This window comes from Diabrotica virgifera, chromosome 4 (assembly GCF_917563875.1).
Source record: "Diabrotica virgifera virgifera chromosome 4, PGI_DIABVI_V3a".
In the NCBI taxonomy this organism is placed as follows: domain Eukaryota; kingdom Metazoa; phylum Arthropoda; class Insecta; order Coleoptera; family Chrysomelidae; genus Diabrotica; species Diabrotica virgifera.
Genome location: NC_065446.1, coordinates 207,015,212 through 207,028,542, shown reverse-complemented (window position 1 = coordinate 207,028,542; position 13,331 = coordinate 207,015,212). Strand labels below are relative to the sequence as shown.

Below are 13,331 nucleotides of genomic sequence, written 5' to 3'. Positions count from 1 at the left end.
CTAATATGGTTTTTGGAAACTCACAAATTATTAATTCCCGAACAATCCGGATTTCGACCATCTAGAAGCACACTTGATAACATTATTGACCTAGAAAGTCATATTCACGAAGCATTTGCTACTAAAGATAAATGTCTAGCAATTTTTTTGACATTAATAAAGCCTTTGATTCTACATGCCATAAAATCATCCTAAATAAACTACATCACTGGGGATTGAAAGGTAATATAATAAATTTCATACGCAATTTTTTATCTCAAAGAGAATTCCAAGTCCGAATTTCTGGAACAATATCATCAACCAAGAAACAATTAAACGGCACACCACAAGGATCAATTCTCAGCCCAACTTTATTTTTAATTGCTATGAATGATGTCTTAAAAGATTTAAAGAAACCAGTTGTACCCAGACTTTACGCAGATGACATGATCGTGTTTATCAAGGGAAGATGTCTTAGCACCATGGCTCAAAGCCTTCAGCAATGCATAAGATCCTTCGAACGTTGGTCTATAATGTCTGGGTACAATTTCTCCCCAAACAAAACAAATTGCATATTATTCTCAAAAAGAAACATACCAGAGCAGCATCGACCATCAATATTCTTATACAACCAGAAACTAAGCTATACTCCACACATAAATTTTCTGGGCATGATATTCGACGAACGTCTGTCGTGGAAAAATCATATTAAAACACTAACTCTTTCTTGTCAAAAGGGCTTAAATTTATTAAGATGCTTAGCAAACAAGTCTTGGGGATCTGATGGTCTAATGCTGCTAAAAATATACAGAAGCCTTATTCGATCGAAAATTGATTATGGATGTATTGCATACACATCTGCTCGTCCTTCAATATTAAAATGCTTAGATACTATACACAACACCGCAATAAGAATAATTCTAGGGGCTTACAGGACAACGCCTGTAGAAAGCCTATACTGCGAACTGGGCGAACCAGCTCTATCTTTCAGACGACAAATTCTTAGTTTATCCTATGCCTCCAGAATAGCATCAATACCATCAATTCCTGCTCACAAAAACACGTTCTGTAATCGTTTCAAATCAACTTTTCAACATAGCACCTCTCCACCACCCTTTTATATTAGAATTCACCGGTATATATCAACGTTAAATCTCCAAAATTTCCCCAGAACGTGGTTAATGAATGAACACAGCATTCCTCCATGGATTATCAGAACCCCACATGTAAACACCCAATTGACGAAATATAATAAATACGATAACAATCCACGTCTTATATATCAAAATTATAAACAAATAGTCGCAAAATATAAAAATTATACCCACTTATTCACTGATTCGTCTAAGTCTTCCCAAGGTGTAGGAGCAGCAGTATACATAAACAATGAAACCAAATATTTATTTAAGCTTCCCAGCTCCTACAGCATCTTAAATGGTGAACTTTATGCCATATTACAAGCGTTGAAACACATTTCCAATGCACAAACCAAACACTCCTTAATAATATCTGACTCACTCAATTCACTGAGACTCATACAACAAACCTTTACGAAAAATCCAATAGTCATTTAATCAAAGAAATATTACACAGTCTGCATCAAACAGACTCAAAAATAGTTTTTCTATGGGTTCCCTCTCATTCTGGAATCGAGGGAAATGAAAAAAGAATCGACGCTTAAAGGGTCGTTTAAACACAGCGATAAATCAAACAACTTATCAAGGTCAATCGAGTTGTTGCAACTTATCATTGTGTGTAAACGGTGCATCGCACAACTTATCAAAGTTGGAGTTGGGTTGAAGGTGGTATCGCATTGAATCGCAGCGTCTAAACAGCGTTTCAACTTGTCATCACAACTAGTTGCTGTGACTTATCGTTGTGTTTAAACGACGCTTTGATGTATAACGTAGATAATATGTGCGTAATTACAAACAGATACATATTTACAATTCTACCTTATTTTCAATTATTTGGTCTACAATGACTTATTTTTCGTAGGTATCGGTATCAATTTTTTATTGTTCTTAAGCCAAATTTCTGTTCTGCGAAAGTTAGAAAGTCAAGTACAGAAAAAGATGGAAAGATCTGGAGGAGGCCTATGTTCAACGATGGAGAAATCAGGGCTGGTTGATGATGATGAAGCTAACTTGACATTCTAACAATTTACTATTGAATCTATTTTAATGTTCGAGTACTGCTGTTAAGCTAAACGCAGTTAAGGTATTGTACAGGCGTAGAACAGGCAACACTGTTCTTCATAAGAGTATGTACTACACCAGGGGTGGGCAAAAGCCGGCCCGCGGGCCGGATCCGGCCCTTTTGCTTACTTTATCCGGCCCGTTTAGAAATTCCGCAAGCAATTTTTTTTAAGAGCGTACGCGCAAAATTTCGGGCAGATGCTTTTTAAATGCATTCATTCTTTTTCGAATTTAGAGAGTATTTTTGAAAAATATAAACACAGAATGAAATATTACATTATTACAGAGGGCCGAAAAGTCCCTGAAAACTTATATAATGTTTATTTTAATAAGTCACAGGGGTGAAAAAAAGAGAAACTTAAGTGTGATTTTTAATTTCAAATATCTCATTCAAAAGAAACTTTTTGTTTATTCTAAGGGACTTTCGGCCCTTGGTAATAATGTAATCTTTCATTCTGCGTTTAAATTTTTCAAAAATATTTTATTAATTAAAAAAAAAGAATTCATTTAAAAAGCATTGGTCCGAAATTTTGCGCCTACGCTCTTTATCTCTTTTAGGCGATTTTGTTGAAATCAATATTTTTCGGCCACGTCATTTGTCGTCTACCAGGACCCCTTTTGCTTCGAGTTTACCCTTCATAATAAGCTGCTGCAACAACTTACAACGTACTTATCACATCCAAGTATGTGCCCTTTCTCCTTGATGTCTTTCTCCTTTTAATGAAGGTCAAAAGTTCTCTAGTCCTTCCCCATTCTGTGCAACACGGTGATCGGTCCATGGTATTTTCAAAATTCTCATAAAAAGCTACATCTCAAAAGCTTCCAGATTTTTCATTAAGTCAGCATTAACAATCCAATATTTTGCTGAAAATGGGGAAGGAATGCGAAGTCATAAAAACTATACAAACGAGAAAACTGGAATATCTAGGCACATAATGAGAGGGGAAATACTCCCCACTAAGGCTCATAATCCAAAGAAAAATCTCGAGAAGAAGAAACGTGGGACGTAGGAGGATTTCCTGCTTGTAAAATTTAAGGGAGTGGCACGGGTGCAGTTCAATATAATTGTCCAGAGCTGCAGCCAACAAAGTTAGGAATGCTGTGATGGTAGCCAACCTCCGATAGAAGACGGTACTGCAAGAAGAACAATCCAATAAAGAAGAATAGAGTGGATATAACATTTTTATTATTATCCCGGTTTTTCAGGGCGTTCTCCGCCTTCCGGTTCCCAGTTTCCAGCTTCGTCGGTTGTTGTATTCGCCAGGGTGAAGGTTCCTTTCCGATATTGCCTTCTGAATGCCCCCTAGTCAGGATTGTTTCGGCCTTCCTCTCTTCATTCCCTTGGCGTCCATTTTAAAATTTGTTTTGGCAGCCTGTCATCGTCCATTCTTTCTACATGGCCATACAAGATCATTGTCTCCTTTAAATTTCGTCTATGATGGTTGACTTAACATTTTACCATCCGATATCAGATTGAATCTTTGGTTACTCAGAAATTTCTTTATCTTCTAAAAGGCTGCTCTTGATTACCCTATTCTTGGTCGAATTTCTGAATTTCATTTTTATCTGGACCCTGGTTATGGCTTAATATAATGGACCATATTAAAAATTTTGTAATTTTACTGGGCATAAATTTTTCGCATGTACACCCAAGTAAGACAATTTATTATTACTATTATTTATTATTAACAGTAAAATGTACTTGTCCAAATGTTTTAAAATGATACTTATAGTATTGTCAAAAAATTTCTTGGGCAGAAAAAACTACCAAAAACATTAGCTTGTGCGTAGCGTACATAATGGGTATAGTCACAGACACAGAATAGGAAACAATTGTTTCCTATTCTGTGGTATAATTCTCCGGCCCGGGAGACATTTTGAAAATTTCATTTTGGCCCGCGCTTAAAAGTATTTGCCCACCCCTGTACTACACAGTCACCACGAAACGCAGTGAATCTAGATCATAATAATTATTGTTCTTTTAATCAAATTCTTCATATTCAAAATAAAGGCCTTAACCCTCTAACAGGCAAGACCGTCTTAAGACGGTCTTTGCATTTTAGCTCATAAAACTTATACCGAATGGTTTTTGCTGCGACAGTAACGACATGCATCTTTAAAAAACCTTACTTGACGTTATTCGATATAACTAAACATATTCTGGCATTGCGATTACGTTATTATCGTTAGTCAAGTGCTAACATCCCATAAAATGGCAGTGAAAATTATTTCTTCATAAACATTATTTTTAAATCGTCACAAAACACGTTTAGATCAAAGTGATCAACTTGATAATTTTATGGTAAGTACTTTATATTTCATGTTTCAGTAATATAATAAGCTTTTAGTAAAAACTATTGTGTAAATAGGCTTTATAAACAAAAATACCAAGACAGTCTCAAGACGGTCTTGCCTGTTTACGTATAAAAAATATCCCCTTCAGTATGAAATTTTGTTATCTTTTTGTGCGTAGGAACATGCTTATTTTCCTGTTGTTTTATTACTTTTCTTTTCTGTGATAGATGCATCGTCTAAATCTAAATCGTAACCATAAGAATAAAATTAATTTGGAAGAATTGTCTGATAAACAATTATTCGACTTTATTGATTCCGTTGAAATCAACGATAGCATTTATTGTAGTGACGATAGTATTGCGGATCCCGTCTATGTTGATGATAGTATGGAGCCTGAAAAGCCTTACAGCCTATCCGAGGTATCAGAGGCTAAATCACAAGTTATTGACGACTGCATTCAGGAAATGCTTGAAGCTGAGACAACTGATGCATTTGTAAATGATATAAAATTTTCAATGGATATTAGTAATGTTGATCAACCAGCGCAGCTTCTTCAACATTAGTTTTGGATGATGTAGCGACCGAAACATCACGCAAAGCAAACACATCGAAGTTAATTGTCCACAAATCATACGTAAATATAATGCTCACATGAGTAGAGTCGATTTGATGGATGGCCTTATGGGTCGATATCACATTCGAGCTAAAAGCAGAAATATTATGATTCGGATATTCTATCATTTTGTCGACATGGCCGCCACAAACGCATTCATACTATATAAACGTGCCGAAAAAGCAAATATTTCCAGTGACTGTTGCGAAGAGGAGAGACTTCTATCTCTTTCACAATTCTGTGAAGAGATAGCATCTGGCCTTGTTTCTTTCAAGGAAAAACGAAATGTAGGTTGACCATCATCAGCTCGAAATGGAGAACCTGGTTCTTCTAGTAAAACTAGTTCATGTTGAAAAAAGAGCGGTTCATCAAGTTGCTGATGTACGTTTTGATGGTGAAAACCATTTTCCAGTTTGGGTCGATCGAAAAGGCAAGAAAAGGTGTAAGCTGTGTAAAAAATCTGATACGCAGCTTGTTTGTTTTAAATGTGACCTCCATTTATGCGGCACAGTCGGTAAAAATTGTTTTTGGGATTACCACCATCAAAAATAACATGTTATATTCTCATTTTTCTTAATAAATCTTGTATTATAATAAACCTCTACCAAATTGATTTTTTACTCATAACCCGACAATACCGTCTTAGACGGTCTTCACTATTTCTCACCTAGCACTTATTCTAGACAAGATTTTTAGCAGAAAATTTAAAAATTAGTTATGTTTGCCTATATTTACTTGAAAAAAAATATTAACTTCAACAGATAATTTTTACGATTTCGCCTCTTAGAGGGTTAAGCTATCTTTATTAGAATCTATGGAGATTTATAGGTTAAAAAATACAGATATAATTCTGCACGACCAATTTGAGACAAACAGCTCCCCACTCATCAACCTATTCGGTTAGACTTAAAGTGTAGACGCATAGTAATAACACATCAGTTGAAAAAGGCACTCTGCTGAAACAGCTGTAGTGGCATTAGTTTATAATAAATTTTGCGGAAATATTCAACACAAAAGTTTTTAGTGTTTTATTGATAGATATGATAAATAATCTTCATGAATTATGGCAGCTATATTGGCACCCAGTTATACATTTTAGTGACTATTATTTTGTCGCCAGACAATTCTCCCTTTCTCCAAATTTAAATACGCCCCTGAAATACGATGAATAAGCGTAAAGCAGGGGCTATACTTTTAGAAATCAATACCGGGTTGAATTGTCTCGTCCCAAAAGGACCGAGGGGAAAATTATGAGAACTTCAGCTGTTCCAACATCAACAAAAGAAAATACAAATGGTCATATCTATTATATTTATCCTCTGGTGACATTCTCACTTGCAAATATTCTGCGAACGATTGAAGAATATTGTTAAAATGGAAGAAAGGAAGGCAACTAATTTTTAATTGGTAAGAGAGTATTAATACTTTCGGAATAAACTTAACAAAAAAAAAAGGAATTGTCAAGATTGGATCGAAAGGCACAGAACAACTTAGAACGGGATCCTACAACATTCACAAGAAATAATACGAGGAAAATATAAATACCATATATAAAGGGACTATCCGAGAAACTTAAAACAATAGGAAATAAATTCAACATTTCAACAACATTCAAAACAACAAACACATTGAGATCTATTCTATCTAAAACTTAACATAACAATGAACAAGAAAGAACAAAGAATTGCATTTATAAAATACCTTGTGAATGCGAACAATTTTATGTAGGTGAAACAGCAAGACCATTAAACTTTAGAATAAGTGAACATCAGTCTTATATTAAAAATAGAGAATTTGATAGATCTCAAATATGTCACCACGCATGGGATAATGAACATAGAGTTCAGTGGAGAGATTCAAATATAGTCCTGAAAGAATCAGATAGTAAAAAGAGAAAACTCAAAGAAGCGGCTCTAATTATGCTAAATGAAACCAATTGTGTCGCAAATTCCTCGGTAGAAGGCAGTAGGATGTGGTTACCCATACTGAAAGAGGAAGTCAATAGAAAAAAAAATATTACGATTAGTAAGTCAATAACATATCGAGTTAATACACATTTTATATTTTAGTATTACTTATTGTATATCTATGTATTATTAATATTATTTATAATTTAAACATATTAAAGTCAGAATTTGGTATTAGTTTTTTGCAAGTAAATTAAATGTAAGACCAAATACTTACGATGTCGGGATAGTATCACGAGGTTTTTTCCTGGTTTTTCCCTCGTGATTTACTATGGAATCTCTAACGCGAGAATTTTACTGTCATCGTTGCATTTGGTTGTCTTTTTAAAGACAGATCCAGATCACGTTCTATGATTTTTTTGAGGCGGACATTCTTGAGTTGGGATTGATTTCATGTAATCGAATGAACTATCTTTTAGTAAAGTCGTCCCAGGAACGCAACTCATAAATATTGGCGATATCATTTTCAAGTCTTCTACTTTAAAATGTATAATATACGTCTAAATTGCCAATATAAATGAGTCAGATTAAATAAATTATTAGAAGAATTTTTTTACTTAGCAACAACATTTTTGTTTAATTTAGTAGTATTTTGTATTTTGACAACTACACCCGATTTGGGCGTCGAAACGTTAATAAAATTATTTTTCGAATTTAATTGTGGCTTATCTCCCATCTAAACAGTTATTAAAAATAAATAAAAAGAAATAAAAATTAAAGTGACCAAAAATGATTAATAGATGGATTATTATTTTTATAACTGTTTTTGAAAAATCTTGAACTAGCATTTTGCAGTTTACTACCTCGAGCTTTAGAAAAATGTGTACTACCACCTCAAAATTATATATGACACAAAACAACAAGTCGAAACACTCATTTCCAGGGTCTTCGCCACAAGTAAGCTGTTTATAGATACATGTTTATAGAAGGGGGGAGAAAGGTTCGAAAAACTGTTCTCGTGAAATATTTTTGCATAATCACATTCGTCCATTCGTGAAACATCCCAGAACAAGGTCAAGAAGTTGATGGTATCAACTTAATAGTTATTTATGACATACGTGTTAAAAGTACAATTTTAAGGCACGCATGTGAAAGTTTGCAGGCATTCAATACGCTGCAGTGGAACGAGGTAATGAAGACAATGGTGGAGAGAGAATGACCTGGATACCTGATGAACGTGGTAGCGGAATATCTGTCTGAGAGAAGAATTATGGTGGAGAAAGGCACGATTGTGGATGTGACGGCAGGTGTTCCCCAGGGATCTGTCTTGGGCCCGACGCTATGGAACCTGACATATGACGGGATTATGAACTGTGAATATGGAGAGGGTACGACTCCTTTCGCGTTCGCAGATGATCTCGCTGTGTTGTTAGTGGTGCGGGACGAGCCAGATCTTAAATACCGGGTACGGAACGCAGGCGGTGTCGTGAAGAAATGGATGACACAGCACGGACTGAAACTCGCAGCAGAGAAGACCGAAGCCATCATTCTGAAGGTGAAAAGGAACAGGCAAAGTATGGAACTACAATGTGTAGGGGCGTGTCTAATACCCAAGAAACACGTAAAGTACCTGGGAGTGACGTTGCACCAGAATGGAAAGTGGGGGAGCACGTGCGGGTGGTGACCCGGAGGGCTGCAAACAGTGCGGCTGCGTTGGGGAGGGTGATGCCCAACATTGGAGGACCCAAATCCGAAAGGAGGAGGGCCTTGCACGGTGTTGTGCAGTCGATCGTCCTCTACGCGGCACCAGTCTGGAGTGAGGCGGTAGAGATACAGGCCTACAAGGGGCTCATTGCACGAGTGGATAGAACAAGTCTGCTGCGAGTGGCATGCGCGTACAGGACTGTGTCTGCCGCAGCCTTGTGGGCCGTCACTGGATGTGTTCCGCTGCATGTGTTGGTAGTAGAAAGAAAAGAACTATATGAGAGAAGAGACCTTGAGCTCACTATGGCCGAGAGAAGACAGGAAACAGAAAGGTCAATTGAAAGATGGCAGGAAGAATGGAACAACATGGAGAATGTGGCACAGTGGACAAAGATTCTGCTACCTAACTTGAAAGATTGGATGGACTGTGGTCACAGACGACTGGATTATTTCTTGACGCAGGTGCTACAGGACACGGGTGTTTTAGAGCCTACATCTCTAGGGTTGGAAAGGGTGACACTGATGAATGTCTATACTGCGGACACCCGGACACCGTTACACATACAATGTTAGAGTGCAACAGATGGATAATAGAAAGGAACAGAATGAAAAGAGAGACAGGTGTGAATTTTGTGACAGTGCGAGAAATGATTGAGAGAATGACTGAAAATAAATCTGGTTGGACTAGTATACACAACTATATCCGTGTAGTGATCAAGAAGAAAGAAGAGGAGGAAAAACAGCTGTACCAACGATAGGGGGTGAGAGGGAAATATATGGTTAAGTAGAAGGTAGAGGGAATAAGTTTTGATGAGAGGCGAATAGGTGAGTTAGATTGTATGAGACAGAATGTGGTAAAGAAGCTCTAAAAAAAAATAAGGGGAAACGGGGAAAAGGAAGGGCATCCTTGCTTACAGTCTGAGGATAGATGAAGGTAAAGTGCTTCGGAAGCGATGTCGACCTTGCAGCGGCGATTCCGCTTTCGGAGCGCTGGATGACAGAGGAGGAGGAGGGTCTGGTTTAACAGGTAGGCATTCGGCGTAGCCTCGGCGACGAGAGAGCGTTTTAAAGTACCTCGACAACTATCGCTGGGGTTACGAAGAATGAATCCTGCACTAAGGTCAGTCAGGAGGCGTTCTGGACTGAGATGTCTTTTGAAGATTCCAGACCCCCCTCTTTAAAGATGAACAAAAAAAGTGATAATGATATCCAATCTCTTATTGCAAGACGGTACTTAAAAAACGGATTGAGCCCTGGGTTCACTGGTTTATGAATATATTATATATGTATTTGTGTATTTCATTTATTAATGTATTTATTATTCATTATCCTGCTAATCGGAACCCCTGCTTTACCATTAGATAACCATCCTAATAACATGTAGATTTAGTTTTATATTATCATTCGTTGCAGTTTTGATCAGTATAAAAACGGCAGATGTTTTTTACACGTTACAGATAATCATTACAATACATATTTACCACAATTTTCTATACGTTACCCCATGCAGTAGTTATTTCTTTGTGCTTCTGGCGCACGGAAAAAATATTAATCTGAAAAGTCACCGCTGAAAATATTTTTCGATCGAGTTGGAATTATCAGATTGATATTAAAGCAACACACTCTGTACCTGTACGGGCTATTCGACTACGCTGTGGTCCGAACGCAAATCGTTATTGATTTATAAAGTGAAACAGAAATATAAAGATGCTACTATATATTCAGAGATTTAGACCCTACATAACTGTCTATAGCTTCCTCTTTTCGGTAGCCAATACGTTATAAAAATATTCCATAATAAACCATATTTTCCAATAAAACAGTTTTTCGGTAAAAAAAAATCCTTTTGATCGTATCAGAGACTTATTTCAACCATGTGTGCCGAGTTGGTGGTAAATATATTTAGGAGGGGGCAATTTTATATTAGAAATTGGTCACTAACCCTAGTTTTTAACTCCTGTTTTTATGTGATGGTTTTTTTAAAACTTTTGATTTGAAAAGTTCATAAAATTACCATTAAACATATATGTGAAAACTAAAGCTTTATTGAATATAAAAAGTAAAGAACAGTTTTTTTATTCAGCTTAATGCTTCGACTACTAATGGCCATTGGCACGTTACAGTTGATTTTGCAATCAGATGCCTAGTGTAATGTGTAGTGTGTGTGCTGAGTTAATGTCTTGTTACTTCGCAAAGTGGACTTCATTGTCTTTCCAAAGAGACGCTAATTTATTGTATCCGTACGTCTGCGGTTCCTCCTGTGAGTACCGATTCTACAAAGATAGAAACTATTTTCATTCATTAATTTTTAATAACTGAAAAATTTCCTACCTAGCTGAGATTCGAACTCACGACCCCTGAATCCAAAGGTAGGCTCTCTTACCGCTGAACCACAGAGGGGGTAATAACAAAATTTAAATAATGAATCATAGACCAGGACGGATCTGTTTTGAGGTGGATGTGAGATTTGGCATTCGGATTTTTGCAGATAAAGTTAGGTGACAACTTCAGTAATTATATTTCTAAAATTTCAGTGAATTTTTAGATAAGCTTATCTGCATCTTCAATAAAGCATTTCCTTTAATTGCAATTAAGCCAAAACATCACAAACCCTGGACTACTAAAGGTATCCGAATATCTTCCAAGAATATGCGTTCTCTTCTGTATATCAAGAAATTTACTACCAACGTCTCTATCACTGAATATATCACCAAATATAGGGCAACCTATCTTAAACTTATAAAATCAGCTAAAAAAGTCTACTACCAGAACCGTCTGGGAAGCTTCAAAAGTGTTGCAAAAGAAACTTGGTCCATAATAAACGATCTTCGAAATAAAACCCACACTGCTCAAACATTCTCCCTTCCAGACCCTGAAAATCTAAATGAATACTTTGTTAATGTGAGTAAAAATATTACATCAACTATTTTGCCACAACAAGATCCCATTTCATATCTCCCTAATTCAAGAAAGGTCTCGAATTCATTCTTTATAAAACCAGTCGTTAAATTTGAACTAATCCAAACAATTAATAGTATCAAAAGCAAATCTTCCTGTAGTACTGATGGTCTATCGATCAAAATTTTTTCTAATCTTCCAGAAAATGTGTTAGAAGTCCTCATCTCACTAATTAATGATTCTTTTGAGAAAGGTAAATTTCCAGAGTGCCTGAAGACAGCCATCATTATTCCTCTTCATAAGGGTGGTGAAATATCTAATACCTGCAATTATAGACCTATTGCACTACTACCGGTACTCTCCAAAATTATTGAGAGACTCATAAAAGCCCGACTTATGTCCTTTCTAGTTGAAAACAACATTTTATCACAAAATCAGTTCGGCTTTTTAAATAATAAATGCACCACTGATGCCATGTTTTCTGTACTACATGAGGTTTATCAAGCACTGAACAATAATCTTTACACTGCCACCGTTTTTTGTGACTATGCCAAAGCTTTTGATTGTGTAAATCACAACATTTTGATAAAAAAACTAAATTTCTACGGAATTCGAGGCATTTCTTTAGATTGGTTCCAATCTTACTTGGAAGATAGGAAACAACTGGTTAGAGCAAATGATAAAGACTCTAGTCTCAAAAACATTGTATGTAGGGTACCTCAAGGTTCAGTATTGGGTCCTCTACTTTTCCTTATCTTTATTAATGACATCACTAATTTAAAAATCGATGGAAACATCTTTCTTTTTGCTGATGATACCAGTATCACTTGGAGCAACTCAAATATTGCAACTCTTCATGCTACTATAACTTCTGATCTACTTACAATAAAAACCTGGTCTGACTCAAATTTACTCTCGTTTAACGTAGATAAAACAGTAGCATTGTCTTATAAAGGAGCTCTTCAACCCTTACCTCTTAATAACAGCCAGATCAGTACCGTTGATTCTGTAAAATTTCTTGGCATTTTTTTAGACAGCAACCTTAAATGGTCCCTCCATATCGATTTGTTACGGAAGAAACTCTCTTCAGCCTGCAATGCTATAAGATCTGTTTCGAATGAACTCAATTTAGCATCTTCCAAAATAACATATTTTTCTTTGTTCGAGTCACATCTTCGTTATGGTCTTCCTTTTTGGGGTTCTGGTACAGCTGCCCAATTCGATGTTATTTTCAAATTACAAAAAAGAGCTATAAGATATCTGTTTGGCCTCAGAAGAACAACACACTGCAGAAGTTACTTCAAAGATCACGGAATTTTAACCCTTCCATCTTTGTATATTTTAGAAACTGTTTGCTTAATTCGTAAACATCTACATGTCTTTCCACCAAGACCTAATCATCACTACTTCACGAGAAATTCTACGTTTGACGTCTATTTGCCGACCCCGTCCTCGGAGTTAGTAAAGAAATCGATATTATATTCCGCAAAAAAAATGTACAACCATCTCCCCCTACAACTAAAATCTGCACCATCTTTTCCCAAATTCCGTAAACTGACAAAAGCCTACCTGTCTGAAAGACCATATTATTCAGTAGAAGATTATTTTATTCAATAACTAAGAAATTACAGTACCCTTTGCACAAGTAGTATTTTTATTATTTTTTTTTATCTATATTTGGGTGTCATATGCAGCAGCTTAACTTTTTAACTTTTAAACCTTTTTTATTAATTATTA

At 36.1% G+C, this 13,331-nt stretch overlaps 2 protein-coding genes across 4 annotated transcripts in view; one reads left to right on the top strand and one right to left on the bottom strand.

The window, feature by feature from the left end:
* LOC114332474 (RNA-binding protein Musashi homolog 2-like) overlaps window positions 1-13,331 on the bottom strand; it is a 340,999-nt gene that overhangs the window by 125,895 nt on the left and 201,773 nt on the right. The window lies entirely within an intron of this gene.
* Window positions 1-13,331, top strand: part of LOC114332479 (uncharacterized) — a 287,210-nt gene that overhangs the window by 181,461 nt on the left and 92,418 nt on the right. The gene's annotated exons all lie outside the window — the stretch shown is intronic.